General features: G+C 37.6%; 15 non-coding genes across 15 annotated transcripts; all 15 read left to right on the forward strand.

Annotated features, from left to right (window-relative positions):
- Positions 1 to 648: 648 nt before the first annotated feature.
- On the forward strand, positions 649 to 810 carry LOC138328664 (U1 spliceosomal RNA). Its single transcript, XR_011209295.1, has one exon. It is a non-coding gene; the product is annotated as a U1 spliceosomal RNA (small nuclear RNA).
- A 1,021-nt stretch (positions 811 to 1,831) lies between these two features.
- Positions 1,832 to 1,995, forward strand: LOC138328632 (U1 spliceosomal RNA). The gene has a single exon (XR_011209264.1). It is a non-coding gene; the product is annotated as a U1 spliceosomal RNA (small nuclear RNA).
- Positions 1,996 to 3,012: 1,017 nt separating this feature from the next.
- On the forward strand, positions 3,013 to 3,176 carry LOC138328634 (U1 spliceosomal RNA). Its single transcript, XR_011209266.1, has one exon. It is a non-coding gene; the product is annotated as a U1 spliceosomal RNA (small nuclear RNA).
- A 1,016-nt stretch (positions 3,177 to 4,192) lies between these two features.
- Positions 4,193 to 4,363, forward strand: LOC138328665 (U1 spliceosomal RNA). Its single transcript, XR_011209296.1, has one exon. It is a non-coding gene; the product is annotated as a U1 spliceosomal RNA (small nuclear RNA).
- A 1,019-nt stretch (positions 4,364 to 5,382) lies between these two features.
- On the forward strand, positions 5,383 to 5,546 carry LOC138328635 (U1 spliceosomal RNA). Its single transcript, XR_011209267.1, has one exon. It is a non-coding gene; the product is annotated as a U1 spliceosomal RNA (small nuclear RNA).
- Positions 5,547 to 6,570: 1,024 nt separating this feature from the next.
- LOC138328636 (U1 spliceosomal RNA) lies at positions 6,571 to 6,734 on the forward strand. The gene has a single exon (XR_011209268.1). It is a non-coding gene; the product is annotated as a U1 spliceosomal RNA (small nuclear RNA).
- A 1,011-nt stretch (positions 6,735 to 7,745) lies between these two features.
- LOC138328637 (U1 spliceosomal RNA) lies at positions 7,746 to 7,909 on the forward strand. The gene has a single exon (XR_011209269.1). It is a non-coding gene; the product is annotated as a U1 spliceosomal RNA (small nuclear RNA).
- Positions 7,910 to 8,925: 1,016 nt separating this feature from the next.
- LOC138328638 (U1 spliceosomal RNA) lies at positions 8,926 to 9,089 on the forward strand. Its single transcript, XR_011209270.1, has one exon. It is a non-coding gene; the product is annotated as a U1 spliceosomal RNA (small nuclear RNA).
- A 1,017-nt stretch (positions 9,090 to 10,106) lies between these two features.
- LOC138328639 (U1 spliceosomal RNA) lies at positions 10,107 to 10,270 on the forward strand. The gene has a single exon (XR_011209271.1). It is a non-coding gene; the product is annotated as a U1 spliceosomal RNA (small nuclear RNA).
- Positions 10,271 to 11,287: 1,017 nt separating this feature from the next.
- LOC138328640 (U1 spliceosomal RNA) lies at positions 11,288 to 11,451 on the forward strand. Its single transcript, XR_011209272.1, has one exon. It is a non-coding gene; the product is annotated as a U1 spliceosomal RNA (small nuclear RNA).
- Positions 11,452 to 12,465: 1,014 nt separating this feature from the next.
- LOC138328641 (U1 spliceosomal RNA) lies at positions 12,466 to 12,629 on the forward strand. Its single transcript, XR_011209273.1, has one exon. It is a non-coding gene; the product is annotated as a U1 spliceosomal RNA (small nuclear RNA).
- Positions 12,630 to 13,644: 1,015 nt separating this feature from the next.
- LOC138328642 (U1 spliceosomal RNA) lies at positions 13,645 to 13,808 on the forward strand. Its single transcript, XR_011209274.1, has one exon. It is a non-coding gene; the product is annotated as a U1 spliceosomal RNA (small nuclear RNA).
- A 1,019-nt stretch (positions 13,809 to 14,827) lies between these two features.
- LOC138328643 (U1 spliceosomal RNA) lies at positions 14,828 to 14,991 on the forward strand. The gene has a single exon (XR_011209275.1). It is a non-coding gene; the product is annotated as a U1 spliceosomal RNA (small nuclear RNA).
- A 1,012-nt stretch (positions 14,992 to 16,003) lies between these two features.
- On the forward strand, positions 16,004 to 16,167 carry LOC138328645 (U1 spliceosomal RNA). The gene has a single exon (XR_011209277.1). It is a non-coding gene; the product is annotated as a U1 spliceosomal RNA (small nuclear RNA).
- Positions 16,168 to 17,182: 1,015 nt separating this feature from the next.
- LOC138328646 (U1 spliceosomal RNA) lies at positions 17,183 to 17,346 on the forward strand. The gene has a single exon (XR_011209278.1). It is a non-coding gene; the product is annotated as a U1 spliceosomal RNA (small nuclear RNA).
- Positions 17,347 to 17,576: the final 230 nt, after the last annotated feature.

Below are 17,576 nucleotides of genomic sequence, written 5' to 3' on the forward strand. Positions count from 1 at the left end.
ATGTGTGGCCACGGGTGATTTCTATATAACGCAGACAATCCCTGTTTGATAGCACGTTTGCTACGTCAAAAAAGGTGTATGTTCCAATGTTAGCAAATTCAGTGTGAAACGTGTTGTGCGGGCTTCTCAAAGATTAAAAATAGTTGGAAATTATACGAAACTAATAGTACTCACGGTGTATTGCCAATGCAAGGGAGATAACACGATAAAACATACGTATAGGATACGTTTGTTTGTGAATAAAAGAAAATTCCAAGTATCGCCTCCAAACTACGAGACGGCACAACATTTATCATGAGCAATAGCTGCATTGCATCGCCTATAGCGAAATTGCAAACATATAGACTTTGATAGCCGAGTTTCTGTTCTCTCGCATGACCCCAATACAGCCCGGCGAGGTGTTGGACAGAGTTCCCTCCCATGTCTCGGAATTAAATAGGATTGATAAATAAAAAATACTGTGTAATTTCGTCGTAATTTGCATCCATTTGCCTTTTCCTATCGTTTCTTATGTCAAAGTAAAGTGATTTAACGGAGTTGCATTGCACAACTCTGAGCACACGGTCGCAATATTATGTCGCAATTTATTCAAACATGTCTTCTTCGTTTTATTATAATATATACACTTCTTGCCTGGGCACGCAACTCATACTTACCTGGTACAGGGGATACCGTGATCAGCAAGGCGGTTCCCCCAGCGAGGCCCTTCCATTGCACTCCGGTCGGGCTGAACCCTGCGATAATCCCAAATGCGGATTACTCGGGTACGCTATTTTTAAGTGTGGGGGTCTGCGTTCGCGCTAACCCCTGGCCATAAACAATTAAAATTAAAAAAAAAACACAAATGATACTTTTAACATGTTTATGCATTAATTAGTGATTGATTGATTAATTAATCATTTACATGCATTATTTTATTTTCGTTCTGATGTTTAAATTACATTTTGTTCCGATTCCTTTTACTGCTCGAGTGGAATGATTTTTCATGTATTAAAATAAATCGCTTATCCGATATATTCATTCATTTTGTTTGTTTGTGTGTTTTGTATTTTGTTGTTGTTTTTTTATCTTGTTTTTTTTGGGGTTTTTTTTTTCGTGTCGTATTGTTTATTTAATGGTTTAAATTTATATTCAAATACGATTCGTTGTTTAGCACAAACGAACGAATGGTCATTCGTAACAATGTTGTGGCCACGGGTGATTTCTGTATAACGCAGACAATCCCTGTTTGATAGCACGTTTGCTACGTCAAAAAAGGTGTATGTTCCAATGTTAGCAAATTCAGTGTGAAACGTGTTGTGCGGGCTTCTCAAAGATTAAAAATAGTTGGAAATTATACGAAACTAATAGTACTCACGGTGTATTGCCAATGCAAGGGAGATAACACGATAAAACATACGTATAGGATACGTTTGTTTGTGAATAAAAGAAAATTCCAAGTATCGCCTCCAAACTACGAGACGGCACAACATTTATCATGAGCAATAGCTGCATTGCATCGCCTATAGCGAAATTGCAAACATATAGACTTTGATAGCCGAGTTTCTGTTCTCTCGCATGACCCCAATACAGCCCGGCGAGGTGTTGGACAGAGTTCCCTCCCATGTCTCGGAATTAAATAGGATTGATAAATAAAAAATACTGTGTAATTTCGTCGTAATTTGCATCCATTTGCCTTTTCCTATCGTTTCTTATGTCAAAGTAAAGTGATTTAACGGAGTTGCATTGCACAACTCTGAGCACACGGTCGCAATATTATGTCGCAATTTATTCAAACATGTCTTCTTCGTTTTATTATAATATATACACTTCTTGCCTGGGCACGCAACTCATACTTACCTGGTACAGGGGATACCGTGATCAGCAAGGCGGTTCCCCCAGGTCGAGGCCCTTCCATTGCACTCCGGTCGGGCTGAACCCTGCGATAATCCCAAATGCGGATTACTCGGGTACGCTATTTTTAAGTGTGGGGGTCTGCGTTCGCGCTAACCCCTGGCCATAAACAATTAAAATTAAAAAAAAACACAAATGATACTTTTAACATGTTTTGCATTAATTAGTGAGTGATTGATTAATTAATCATTACATGCATTATTTTATTTTCGTTCTGATGTTTAAATTACATTTTGTTCCGATTCCTGTTTACTGCTCGAGTGGAATGATTTTTCATGTATTAAAATAAATCGCTTATCCGATATATTCATTCATTTCGTTTGTTTGTGTGTTGTATTTTGTTGTTGTTTTTTATCTTGGTTTTTTTGGGTTTTTTTTTTTCGTGTCGTATTGTTTATTTAATGGTTTAAATTATATATTCAAATACGATTCGTTGTTTAGCACAAACGAACGAATGGTCATTCGTAACAATGTTGTGGCCACGGGTGATTTCTATATAACGCAGACAATCCCTGTTTGATAGCACGTTTGCTACGTCAAAAAAGGTGTATGTTCCAATGTTAGCAAATTTCAGTGTGAAACGTGTTGTGCGGGCTTCTCAAAGATTAAAAATAGTTGGAAATTATACGAAACTAATAGTACTCACGGTGTATTGCCAATGCAAGGGAGATAACACGATAAAACATACGTATAGGATACGTTTGTTTGTGAATAAAAGAAAATTCCAAGTATCGCCTCCAAACTACGAGACGGCACAACATTTATCATGAGCAATAGCTGCATTGCATCGCCTATAGCGAAATTGCAAACATATAGACTTTGATAGCCGAGTTTCTGTTCTCTCGCATGACCCCAATACAGCCCGGCGAGGTGTTGGACAGAGTTCCCTCCCATGTCTCGGAATTAAATAGGATTGATAAATAAAAAATACTGTGTAATTTCGTCGTAATTTGCATCCATTTGCCTTTTCCTATCGTTTCTTATGTCAAATAAAGTGATTTAACGGAGTTGCATTGCACAACTCTGAGCACACGGTCGCAATATTATGTCGCAATTTATTCAAACATGTCTTCTTCGTTTTATTATAATATATACACTTCTTGCCTGGGCACGCAACTCATACTTACCTGGTACAGGGGATACCGTGATCAGCAAGGCGGTTCCCCCAGGTCGAGGCCCTTCCATTGCACTCCGGTCGGGCTGAACCCTGCGATAATCCCAAATGCGGATTACTCGGGTACGCTATTTTTAAGTGTGGGGGTCTGCGTTCGCGCTAACCCCTGGCCATAAACAATTAAAATTAAAAAACACAAACGATACTTTTAACATGTTTATGCATTAATTAGTGATTGATTGATTAATTAATCATTACATGCATTATTTTATTTTCGTTCTGATGTTTAAATTACATTGTGTTCCGATTCCCGTTTACTGCTCGAGTGGAATGATTTTTCATGTATTAAAATAAATCGCTTATCCGATATATTCATTCATTTCGTTTGTTTGTGTGTTGTATTTTGTTGTTGTTTTTTATCTTGGTTTTTTTGGGTTTTTTTTTTTTCGTGTCGTATTGTTTATTTAATGGTTTAAATTATATATTCAAATACGATTCGTTGTTTAGCACAAACGAACGAATGGTCATTCGTAACAATGTTGTGGCCACGGGTGATTTCTGTATAACGCAGACAATCCCTGTTTGATAGCACGTTTGCTACGTCAAAAAAGGTGTATGTTCCAATGTTAGCAAATTCAGTGTGAAACGTGTTGTGCGGGCTTCTCAAAGATTAAAAATAGTTGGAAATTATACGAAACTAATAGTACTCACGGTGTATTGCCAATGCAAGGGAGATAACACGATAAAACATACGTATAGGATACGTTTGTTTGTGAATAAAAGAAAATTCCAAGTATCGCCTCCAAACTACGAGACGGCACAACATTTATCATGAGCAATAGCTGCATTGCATCGCCTATAGCGAAATTGCAAACATATAGACTTTGATAGCCGAGTTTCTGTTCTCTCGCATGACCCCAATACAGCCCGGCGAGGTGTTGGACAGAGTTCCCTCCCATGTCTCGGAATTAAATAGGATTGATAAATAAAAAATACTGTGTAATTTCGTCGTAATTTGCATCCATTTGCCTTTTCCTATCGTTTCTTATGTCAAAGTAAAGTGATTTAACGGAGTTGCATTGCACAACTCTGAGCACACGGTCGCAATATTATGTCGCAATTTATTCAAACATGTCTTCTTCGTTTTATTATAATATATACACTTCTTGCCTGGGCACGCAACTCATACTTACCTGGTACAGGGGATACCGTGTATCAAGATCGGCAAGGCGGTTCCCCCAGGTCGAGGCCCTTCCATTGCACTCCGGTCGGGCTGAACCCTGCGATAATCCCAAATGCGGATTACTCGGGTACGCTATTTTTAAGTGTGGGGGTCTGCGTTCGCGCTAACCCCTGGCCATAAACAATTAAAATTAAAAAAAAAACACAAATGATACTTTTAACATGTTTATGCATTAATTAGTGATTGATTGATTAATTAATCATTACATGCATTATTTTATTTTCGTTCTGATGTTTAAATTACATTGTGTTCCGATTCCATTTTACTGCTCGAGTGGAATGATGTTTCATGTATTAAAATAAATCGCTTATCCGATATATTCATTCATTTCGTTTGTTTGTGTTTTGTATTTTGTTGTTGTTTTTTATCTTGGTTTTTTTGGGGTTTTTTTTTTCGTGTCGTATTGTTTATTTAATGGTTTAAATTATATATTCAAATACGATTCGTTGTTTAGCACAAACGAACGAATGGTCATTCGTAACAATGTTGTGGCCACGGGTGATTTCTGTATAACGCAGACAATCCCTGTTTGATAGCACGTTTGCTACGTCAAAAAAGGTGTATGTTCCAATGTTAGCAAATTCAGTGTGAAACGTGTTGTGCGGGCTTCTCAAAGATTAAAAATAGTTGGAAATTATACGAAACTAATAGTACTCACGGTGTATTGCCAATGCAAGGGAGATAACACGATAAAACATACGTATAGGATACGTTTGTTTGTGAATAAAAGAAAATTCCAAGTATCGCCTCCAAACTACGAGACGGCACAACATTTATCATGAGCAATAGCTGCATTGCATCGCCTATAGCGAAATTGCAAACATATAGACTTTGATAGCCGAGTTTCTGTTCTCTCGCATGACCCCAATACAGCCCGGCGAGGTGTTGGACAGAGTTCCCTCCCATGTCTCGGAATTAAATAGGATTGATAAATAAAAAATACTGTGTAATTTCGTCGTAATTTGCATCCATTTGCCTTTTCCTATCGTTTCTTATGTCAAAGTAAAGTGATTTAACGGAGTTGCATTGCACAACTCTGAGCACACGGTCGCAATATTATGTCGCAATTTATTCAAACATGTCTTCTTCGTTTTATTATAATATATACACTTCTTGCCTGGGCACGCAACTCATACTTACCTGGTACAGGGGATACCGTGATCAGCAAGGCGGTTCCCCCAGGTCGAGGCCCTTCCATTGCACTCCGGTCGGGCTGAACCCTGCGATAATCCCAAATGCGGATTACTCGGGTACGCTATTTTTAAGTGTGGGGGTCTGCGTTCGCGCTAACCCCTGGCCATAAACAATTAAAATTAAAAAACACAAACGATACTTTTAACATGTTTATGCATTAATTAGTGATTGATTGATTAATTAATCATTACATGCATTATTTTATTTTCGTTCTGATGTTTAAATTACATTTTGTTCCGATTCCTGTTTACTGCTCGAGTGGAATGATTTTTCATGTATTAAAATAAATCGCTTATCCGATATATTCATTCATTTCGTTTGTTTGTGTGTTGTATTTTGTTGTTGTTTTTTATCTTGGTTTTTTTGGGGGGGGGTTTTTTTTTTTTCGTGTCGTATTGTTTATTTAATGGTTTAAATTATATATTCAAATACGATTCGTTGTTTAGCACAAACGAACGAATGGTCATTCGTAACAATGTTGTGGCCACGGGTGATTTCTGTATAACGCAGACAATCCCTGTTTGATAGCACGTTTGCTACGTCAAAAAAGGTGTATGTTCCAATGTTAGCAAATTCAGTGTGAAACGTGTTGTGCGGGCTTCTCAAAGATTAAAAATAGTTGGAAATTATACGAAACTATAATAGTACTCACGGTGTATTGCCAATGCAAGGGAGATAACACGATAAAACATACGTATAGGATACGTTTGTTTGTGAATAAAAGAAAATTCCAAGTATCGCCTCCAAACTACGAGACGGCACAACATTTATCATGAGCAATAGCTGCATTGCATCGCCTATAGCGAAATTGCAAACATATAGACTTTGATAGCCGAGTTTCTGTTCTCTCGCATGACCCCAATACAGCCCGGCGAGGTGTTGGACAGAGTTCCCTCCCATGTCTCGGAATTAAATAGGATTGATAAATAAAAAATACTGTGTAATTTCGTCGTAATTTGCATCCATTTGCCTTTTCCTATCGTTTCTTATGTCAAAGTAAAGTGATTTAACGGAGTTGCATTGCACAACTCTGAGCACACGGTCGCAATATTATGTCGCAATTTATTCAAACATGTCTTCTTCGTTTTATTATAATATATACACTTCTTGCCTGGGCACGCAACTCATACTTACCTGGTACAGGGGATACCGTGATCAGCAAGGCGGTTCCCCCAGGTCGAGGCCCTTCCATTGCACTCCGGTCGGGCTGAACCCTGCGATAATCCCAAATGCGGATTACTCGGGTACGCTATTTTTAAGTGTGGGGGTCTGCGTTCGCGCTAACCCCTGGCCATAAACAATTAAAATTAAAAAACACAAATGATACTTTTAACATGTTTATGCATTAATTAGTGATTGATTAATTAATCATTTCATGCATTATTTTATTTTCGTTCTGATGTTTAAATTACATTTTGTTCCGATTCCTGTTTACTGCTCGAGTGGAATGATTTTTCATGTATTAAAATAAATCGCTTATCCGATATATTCATTCATTTCGTTTGTTTGTGTGTTGTATTTTGTTGTTGTTTTTTATCTTGGTTTTTTTGGGTTTTTTTTTTTCGTGTCGTATTGTTTATTTAATGGTTTAAATTATATATTCAAATACGATTCGTTGTTTAGCACAAACGAACGAATGGTCATTCGTAACAATGTTGTGGCCACGGGTGATTTCTATATAACGCAGACAATCCCTGTTTGATAGCACGTTTGCTACGTCAAAAAAGGTGTATGTTCCAATGTTAGCAAATTCAGTGTGAAACGTGTTGTGCGGGCTTCTCAAAGATTAAAAATAGTTGGAAATTATACGAAACTAATAGTACTCACGGTGTATTGCCAATGCAAGGGAGATAACACGATAAAACATACGTATAGGATACGTTTGTTTGTGAATAAAAGAAAATTCCAAGTATCGCCTCCAAACTACGAGACGGCACAACATTTATCATGAGCAATAGCTGCATTGCATCGCCTATAGCGAAATTGCAAACATATAGACTTTGATAGCCGAGTTTCTGTTCTCTCGCATGACCCCAATACAGCCCGGCGAGGTGTTGGACAGAGTTCCCTCCCATGTCTCGGAATTAAATAGGATTGATAAATAAAAAATACTGTGTAATTTCGTCGTAATTTGCATCCATTTGCCTTTTCCTATCGTTTCTTATGTCAAAGTAAAGTGATTTAACGGAGTTGCATTGCACAACTCTGAGCACACGGTCGCAATATTATGTCGCAATTTATTCAAACATGTCTTCTTCGTTTTATTATAATATATACACTTCTTGCCTGGGCACGCAACTCATACTTACCTGGTACAGGGGATACCGTGATCAGCAAGGCGGTTCCCCCAGGTCGAGGCCCTTCCATTGCACTCCGGTCGGGCTGAACCCTGCGATAATCCCAAATGCGGATTACTCGGGTACGCTATTTTTAAGTGTGGGGGTCTGCGTTCGCGCTAACCCCTGGCCATAAACAATGAAAATTAAAAAAACACAAATGATACTTTTAACATGTTTATGCATTAATTAGTGATTGATTGATTAATTAATCATTACATGCATTATTTTATTTTCGTTCTGATGTTTAAATTACATTTTGTTCCGATTCCATTTTACTGCTCGAGTGGAATGATTTTTCATGTATTAAAATAAATCGCTTATCCGATATATTCATTCATTTTGTTTGTTTGTGTTTTGTATTTTGTTGTTGTTTTTTATCTTGGTTTTTTTTGGGGTTTTTTTTTTCGTGTCGTATTGTTTATTTAATGGTTTAAATTATATATTCAAATACGATTCGTTGTTTAGCACAAACGAACGAATGGTCATTCGTAACAATGGTGTGGCCACGGGTGATTTCTATATAACGCAGACAATCCCTGTTTGATAGCACGTTTGCTACGTCAAAAAAGGTGTATGTTCCAATGTTAGCAAATTCAGTGTGAAACGTGTTGTGCGGGCTTCTCAAAGATTAAAAATAGTTGGAAATTATACGAAACTAATAGTACTCACGGTGTATTGCCAATGCAAGGGAGATAACACGATAAAACATACGTATAGGATACGTTTGTTTGTGAATAAAAGAAAATTCCAAGTATCGCCTCCAAACTACGAGACGGCACAACATTTATCATGAGCAATAGCTGCATTGCATCGCCTATAGCGAAATTGCAAACATATAGACTTTGATAGCCGAGTTTCTGTTCTCTCGCATGACCCCAATACAGCCCGGCGAGGTGTTGGACAGAGTTCCCTCCCATGTCTCGGAATTAAATAGGATTGATAAATAAAAAATACTGTGTAATTTCGTCGTAATTTGCATCCATTTGCCTTTTCCTACGTTTCTTATGTCAAAGTAAAGTGATTTAACGGAGTTGCATTGCACAACTCTGAGCACACGGTCGCAATATTATGTCGCAATTTATTCAAACATGTCTTCTTCGTTTTATTATAATATATACACTTCTTGCCTGGGCACGCAACTCATACTTACCTGGTACAGGGGATACCGTGATCAGCAAGGCGGTTCCCCCAGGTCGAGGCCCTTCCATTGCACTCCGGTCGGGCTGAACCCTGCGATAATCCCAAATGCGGATTACTCGGGTACGCTATTTTTAAGTGTGGGGGTCTGCGTTCGCGCTAACCCCTGGCCATAAACAATTAAAATTAAAAAAAACACAAATGATACTTTTAACATGTTTATGCATTAATTAGTGATTGATTGATTAATTAATCATTACATGCATTATTTTATTTTCGTTCTGATGTTTAAATTACATTTGTGTTCCGATTCCCTTTTACTGCTCGAGTGGAATGATTTTTCATGTATTAAAATAAATCGCTTATCCGATATATTCATTCATTTCGTTTGTTTGTGTTTTGTATTTTTGTTGTTGTTTTTTATCTTTTTTTTTGGGGTTTTTTTTTTTCGTGTCGTATTGTTTATTTAATGGTTTAAATTATATATTCAAATACGATTCGTTGTTTAGCACAAACGAACGAATGGTCATTCGTAACAATGTGTGGCCACGGGTGATTTCTATATAACGCAGACAATCCCTGTTTGATAGCACGTTTGCTACGTCAAAAAAGGTGTATGTTCCAATGTTAGCAAATTCAGTGTGAAACGTGTTGTGCGGGCTTCTCAAAGATTAAAAATAGTTGGAAATTATACGAAACTAATAGTACTCACGGTGTATTGCCAATGCAAGGGAGATAACACGATAAAACATACGTATAGGATACGTTTGTTTGTGAATAAAAGAAAATTCCAAGTATCGCCTCCAAACTACGAGACGGCACAACATTTATCATGAGCAATAGCTGCATTGCATCGCCTATAGCGAAATTGCAAACATATAGACTTTGATAGCCGAGTTTCTGTTCTCTCGCATGACCCCAATACAGCCCGGCGAGGTGTTGGACAGAGTTCCCTCCCATGTCTCGGAATTAAATAGGATTGATAAATAAAAAATACTGTGTAATTTCGTCGTAATTTGCATCCATTTGCCTTTTCCTATCGTTTCTTATGTCAAAGTAAAGTGATTTAACGGAGTTGCATTGCACAACTCTGAGCACACGGTCGCAATATTATGTCGCAATTTATTCAAACATGTCTTCTTCGTTTTATTATAATATATACACTTCTTGCCTGGGCACGCAACTCATACTTACCTGGTACAGGGGATACCGTGATCAGCAAGGCGGTTCCCCCAGGTCGAGGCCCTTCCATTGCACTCCGGTCGGGCTGAACCCTGCGATAATCCCAAATGCGGATTACTCGGGTACGCTATTTTTAAGTGTGGGGGTCTGCGTTCGCGCTAACCCCTGGCCATAAACAATTAAAATTAAAAAACACAAATGATACTTTTAACATGTTTATGCATTAATTAGTGATTGATTGATTAATTAATCATTTCATGCATTATTTTATTTTCGTTCTGATGTTTAAATTACATTTGTGTTCCGATTCCTTTTACTGCTCGAGTGGAATGATTTTTCATGTATTAAAATAAATCGCTTATCCGATATATTCATTCATTTCGTTTGTTTGTGTGTTGTATTTTGTTGTTGTTTTTTATCTTGGTTTTTTTGGGTTTTTTTTTTTCGTGTCGTATTGTTTATTTAATGGTTTAAATTATATATTCAAATACGATTCGTTGTTTAGCACAAACGAACGAATGGTCATTCGGTAACAATGTTGTGGCCACGGGTGATTTCTATATAACGCAGACAATCCCTGTTTGATAGCACGTTTGCTACGTCAAAAAAGGTGTATGTTCCAATGTTAGCAAATTCAGTGTGAAACGTGTTGTGCGGGCTTCTCAAAGATTAAAAATAGTTGGAAATTATACGAAACTAATAGTACTCACGGTGTATTGCCAATGCAAGGGAGATAACACGATAAAACATACGTATAGGATACGTTTGTTTGTGAATAAAAGAAAATTCCAAGTATCGCCTCCAAACTACGAGACGGCACAACATTTATCATGAGCAATAGCTGCATTGCATCGCCTATAGCGAAATTGCAAACATATAGACTTTGATAGCCGAGTTTCTGTTCTCTCGCATGACCCCAATACAGCCCGGCGAGGTGTTGGACAGAGTTCCCTCCCATGTCTCGGAATTAAATAGGATTGATAAATAAAAAATACTGTGTAATTTCGTCGTAATTTGCATCCATTTGCCTTTTCCTATCGTTTCTTATGTCAAAGTAAAGTGATTTAACGGAGTTGCATTGCACAACTCTGAGCACACGGTCGCAATATTATGTCGCAATTTATTCAAACATGTCTTCTTCGTTTTATATATAATATATACACTTCTTGCCTGGGCACGCAACTCATACTTACCTGGTACAGGGGATACCGTGATCAGCAAGGCGGTTCCCCCAGGTCGAGGCCCTTCCATTGCACTCCGGTCGGGCTGAACCCTGCGATAATCCCAAATGCGGATTACTCGGGTACGCTATTTTTAAGTGTGGGGGTCTGCGTTCGCGCTAACCCCTGGCCATAAACAATTAAAATTAAAAAACACAAATGATACTTTTAACATGTTTATGCATTAATTAGTGATTGATTGATTAATTAATCATTACATGCATTATTTTATTTTCGTTCTGATGTTTAAATTACATTTTGTTCCGATTCCTTTTACTGCTCGAGTGGAATGATTTTTCATGTATTAAAATAAATCGCTTATCCGATATATTCATTCATTTTGTTTGTTTGTGTTTTGTATTTTGTTGTTGTTTTTTATCTTGGTTTTTTTGGGGTTTTTTTTTTTGTGTCGTATTGTTTATTTAATGGTTTAAATTATATATTCAAATACGATTCGTTGTTTAGCACAAACGAACGAATGGTCATTCGTAACAATGTTGTGGCCACGGGTGATTTCTGTATAACGCAGACAATCCCTGTTTGATAGCACGTTTGCTACGTCAAAAAAGGTGTATGTTCCAATGTTAGCAAATTCAGTGTGAAACGTGTTGTGCGGGCTTCTCAAAGATTAAAAATAGTTGGAAATTATACGAAACTAATAGTACTCACGGTGTATTGCCAATGCAAGGGAGATAACACGATAAAACATACGTATAGGATACGTTTGTTTGTGAATAAAAGAAAATTCCAAGTATCGCCTCCAAACTACGAGACGGCACAACATTTATCATGAGCAATAGCTGCATTGCATCGCCTATAGCGAAATTGCAAACATATAGACTTTGATAGCCGAGTTTCTGTTCTCTCGCATGACCCCAATACAGCCCGGCGAGGTGTTGGACAGAGTTCCCTCCCATGTCTCGGAATTAAATAGGATTGATAAATAAAAAATACTGTGTAATTTCGTCGTAATTTGCATCCATTTGCCTTTTCCTATCGTTTCTTATGTCAAAGTAAAGTGATTTAACGGAGTTGCATTGCACAACTCTGAGCACACGGTCGCAATATTATGTCGCAATTTATTCAAACATGTCTTCTTCGTTTTATTATAATATATACACTTCTTGCCTGGGCACGCAACTCATACTTACCTGGTACAGGGGATACCGTGATCAGCAAGGCGGTTCCCCCAGGTCGAGGCCCTTCCATTGCACTCCGGTCGGGCTGAACCCTGCGATAATCCCAAATGCGGATTACTCGGGTACGCTATTTTTAAGTGTGGGGGTCTGCGTTCGCGCTAACCCCTGGCCATAAACAATTAAAATTAAAAAACACAAACACAAATGATACTTTTAACATGTTTATGCATTAATTAGTGATTGATTGATTAATTAATCATTTCATGCATTATTTTATTTTCGTTCTGATGTTTAAATTACATTGTGTTCCGATTCCTGTTTACTGCTCGAGTGGAATGATTTTTCATGTATTAAAATAAATCGCTTATCCGATATATTCATTCATTTCGTTTGTTTGTGTTTTGTATTTTGTTGTTGTTTTTTATCTTGGTTTTTTTGGGGTTTTTTTTTTCCGTGTCGTATTGTATATTGTTTATTATATATTCAAATACGATTCGTTGTTTGGCACAAACGAACGAATGGTCATTCGTAACAATGGTGTGGCCACGGGTGATTTCTATATAACGCAGACAATCCCTGTTTGATAGCACGTTTGCTACGTCAAAAAAGGTGTATGTTCCAATGTTAGCAAATTCAGTGTGAAACGTGTTGTGCGGGCTTCTCAAAGATTAAAAATAGTTGGAAATTATACGAAACTAATAGTACTCACGGTGTATTGCCAATGCAAGGGAGATAACACGATAAAACATACGTATAGGATACGTTTGTTTGTGAATAAAAGAAAATTCCAAGTATCGCCTCCAAACTACGAGACGGCACAACATTTATCATGAGCAATAGCTGCATTGCATCGCCTATAGCGAAATTGCAAACATATAGACTTTGATAGCCGAGTTTCTGTTCTCTCGCATGACCCCAATACAGCCCGGCGAGGTGTTGGACAGAGTTCCCTCCCATGTCTCGGAATTAAATAGGATTGATAAATAAAAAATACTGTGTAATTTCGTCGTAATTTGCATCCATTTGCCTTTTCCTATCGTTTCTTATGTCAAAGTAAAGTGATTTAACGGAGTTGCATTGCACAACTCTGAGCACACGGTCGCAATATTATGTCGCAATTTATTCAAACATGTCTTCTTCGTTTTATTATAATATATACACTTCTTGCCTGGGCACGCAACTCATACTTACCTGGTACAGGGGATACCGTGATCAGCAAGGCGGTTCCCCCAGGTCGAGGCCCTTCCATTGCACTCCGGTCGGGCTGAACCCTGCGATAATCCCAAATGCGGATTACTCGGGTACGCTATTTTTAAGTGTGGGGGTCTGCGTTCGCGCTAACCCCTGGCCATAAACAATTAAAATTAAAAAAAAAACACAAATGATACTTTTAACATGTTTATGCATTAATTAGTGATTGATTATTAATTAATCATTACATGCATTATTTTATTTTCGTTCTGATGTTTAAATTACATTGTGTTCCGATTCCATTTTACTGCTCGAGTGGAATGATTTTTCATGTATTAAAATAAATCGCTTATCCGATATATTCATTCATTTCGTTTGTTTGTGTGTTGTATTTTGTTGTTGTTTTTTTATCTTGTTTTTTTGGGGTTTTTTTTTTCGTGTCGTATTGTTTATTTAATGGTTTAAATTATATATTCAAATACGATTCGTTGTTTAGCACAAACGAACGAATGGTCATTCGTAACAATGTTGTGGCCACGGGTGATTTCTATATAACGCAGACAATCCCTGTTTGATAGCACGTTTGCTACGTCAAAAAAGGTGTATGTTCCAATGTTAGCAAATTCAGTGTGAAACGTGTTGTGCGGGCTTCTCAAAGATTAAAAATAGTTGGAAATTATACGAAACTAATAGTACTCACGGTGTATTGCCAATGCAAGGGAGATAACACGATAAAACATACGTATAGGATACGTTTGTTTGTGAATAAAAGAAAATTCCAAGTATCGCCTCCAAACTACGAGACGGCACAACATTTATCATGAGCAATAGCTGCATTGCATCGCCTATAGCGAAATTGCAAACATATAGACTTTGATAGCCGAGTTTCTGTTCTCTCGCATGACCCCAATACAGCCCGGCGAGGTGTTGGACAGAGTTCCCTCCCATGTCTCGGAATTAAATAGGATTGATAAATAAAAAATACTGTGTAATTTCGTCGTAATTTGCATCCATTTGCCTTTTCCTATCGTTTCTTATGTCAAAGTAAAGTGATTTAACGGAGTTGCATTGCACAACTCTGAGCACACGGTCGCAATATTATGTCGCAATTTATTCAAACATGTCTTCTTCGTTTTATATATAATATATACACTTCTTGCCTGGGCACGCAACTCATACTTACCTGGTACAGGGGATACCGTGATCAGCAAGGCGGTTCCCCCAGGTCGAGGCCCTTCCATTGCACTCCGGTCGGGCTGAACCCTGCGATAATCCCAAATGCGGATTACTCGGGTACGCTATTTTTAAGTGTGGGGGTCTGCGTTCGCGCTAACCCCTGGCCATAAACAATTAAATTAAAAAAAACACAAATGATACTTTTAACATGTTTATGCATTAATTAGTGATTTGATTAATTAATCATTACATGCATTATTTTATTTTCGTTCTGATGTTTAAATTACATTTTGTTCCGATTCCTTTTACTGCTCGAGTGGAATGATTTTTCATGTATTAAAATAAATCGCTTATCCGATATATTCATTCATTTCGTTTGTTTGTGTGTTGTATTTTGTTGTTGTTTTTTATCTTGGTTTTTTTGGGGTTTTTTTTTTCGTGTCGTATTGTTTATTTAATGGTTTAAATTATATATTCAAATACGATTCGTTGTTTAGCACAAACGAACGAATGGTCATTCGTAACAATGTTGTGGCCACGGGTGATTTCTATATAACGCAGACAATCCCTGTTTGATAGCACGTTTGCTACGTCAAAAAAGGTGTATGTTCCAATGTTAGCAAATTCAGTGTGAAACGTGTTGTGCGGGCTTCTCAAAGATTAAAAATAGTTGGAAATTATACGAAACTAATAGTACTCACGGTGTATTGCCAATGCAAGGGAGATAACACGATAAAACATACGTATAGGATACGTTTGTTTGTGAATAAAAGAAAATTCCAAGTATCGCCTCCAAACTACGAGACGGCACAACATTTATCATGAGCAATAGCTGCATTGCATCGCCTATAGCGAAATTGCAAACATATAGACTTTGATAGCCGAGTTTCTGTTCTCTCGCATGACCCCAATACAGCCCGGCGAGGTGTTGGACAGAGTTCCCTCCCATGTCTCGGAATTAAATAGGATTGATAAATAAAAAATACTGTGTAATTTCGTCGTAATTTGCATCCATTTGCCTTTTCCTATCGTTTCTTATGTCAAAGTAAAGTGATTTAACGGAGTTGCATTGCACAACTCTGAGCACACGGTCGCAATATTATGTCGCAATTTATTCAAACATGTCTTCTTCGTTTTATTATAATATATACACTTCTTGCCTGGGCACGCAACTCATACTTACCTGGTACAGGGGATACCGTGATCAGCAAGGCGGTTCCCCCAGGTCGAGGCCCTTCCATTGCACTCCGGTCGGGCTGAACCCTGCGATAATCCCAAATGCGGATTACTCGGGTACGCTATTTTTAAGTGTGGGGGTCTGCGTTCGCGCTAACCCCTGGCCATAAACAATTAAAATTAAAAAACACAAACGATACTTTTAACATGTTTATGCATTAATTAGTGATTGATTGATTAATTAATCATTACATGCATTATTTTATTTTCGTTCTGATGTTTAAATTACATTTTGTTCCGATTCCTGTTTACTGCTCGAGTGGAATGATTTTTCATGTATTAAAATAAATCGCTTATCCGATATATTCATTCATTTCGTTTGTTTGTGTGTTGTATTTTGTTGTTGTTTTTTATCTTGGTTTTTTTGGGTTTTTTTTTTTCGTGTCGTATTGTTTATTTAATGGTTTAAATTATATATTCAAATACGATTCGTTGTTTAGCACAAACGAACGAATGGTCATTCGTAACAATGTTGTGGCCACGGGTGATTTCTATATAACGCAGACAATCCCTGTTTGATAGCACGTTTGCTACGTCAAAAAAGGTGTATGTTCCAATGTTAGCAAATTCAGTGTGAAACGTGTTGTGCGGGCTTCTCAAAGATTAAAAATAGTTGGAAATTATACGAAACTAATAGTACTCACGGTGTATTGCCAATGCAAGGGAGATAACACGATAAAACATACGTATAGGATACGTTTGTTTGTGAATAAAAGAAAATTCCAAGTATCGCCTCCAAACTACGAGACGGCACAACATTTATCATGAGCAATAGCTGCATTGCATCGCCTATAGCGAAATTGCAAACATATAGACTTTGATAGCCGAGTTTCTGTTCTCTCGCATGACCCCAATACAGCCCGGCGAGGTGTTGGACAGAGTTCCCTCCCATGTCTCGGAATTAAATAGGATTGATAAATAAAAAATACTGTGTAATTTCGTCGTAATTTGCATCCATTTGCCTTTTCCTATCGTTTCTTATGTCAAAGTAAAGTGATTTAACGGAGTTGCATTGCACAACTCTGAGCACACGGTCGCAATATTATGTCGCAATTTATTCAAACATGTCTTCTTCGTTTTATTATAATATATACACTTCTTGCCTGGGCACGCAACTCATACTTACCTGGTACAGGGGATACCGTGATCAGCAAGGCGGTTCCCCCAGGTCGAGGCCCTTCCATTGCACTCCGGTCGGGCTGAACCCTGCGATAATCCCAAATGCGGATTACTCGGGTACGCTATTTTTAAGTGTGGGGGTCTGCGTTCGCGCTAACCCCTGGCCATAAACAATTAAAATTAAAAAACACAAACGATACTTTTAACATGTTTATGCATTAATTAGTGATTGATTGATTAATTAATCATTACATGCATTATTTTATTTTCGTTCTGATGTTTAAATTACATTTTGTTCCGATTCCTGTTTACTGCTCGAGTGGAATGATTTTTCATGTATTAAAATAAATCGCTTATCCGATATATTCATTCATTTCGTTTGTTTGTGTGTTG

This window comes from Argopecten irradians, chromosome 7, assembly GCF_041381155.1.
Source record: "Argopecten irradians isolate NY chromosome 7, Ai_NY, whole genome shotgun sequence".
In the NCBI taxonomy this organism is placed as follows: Eukaryota; Metazoa; Mollusca; class Bivalvia; order Pectinida; family Pectinidae; genus Argopecten; species Argopecten irradians.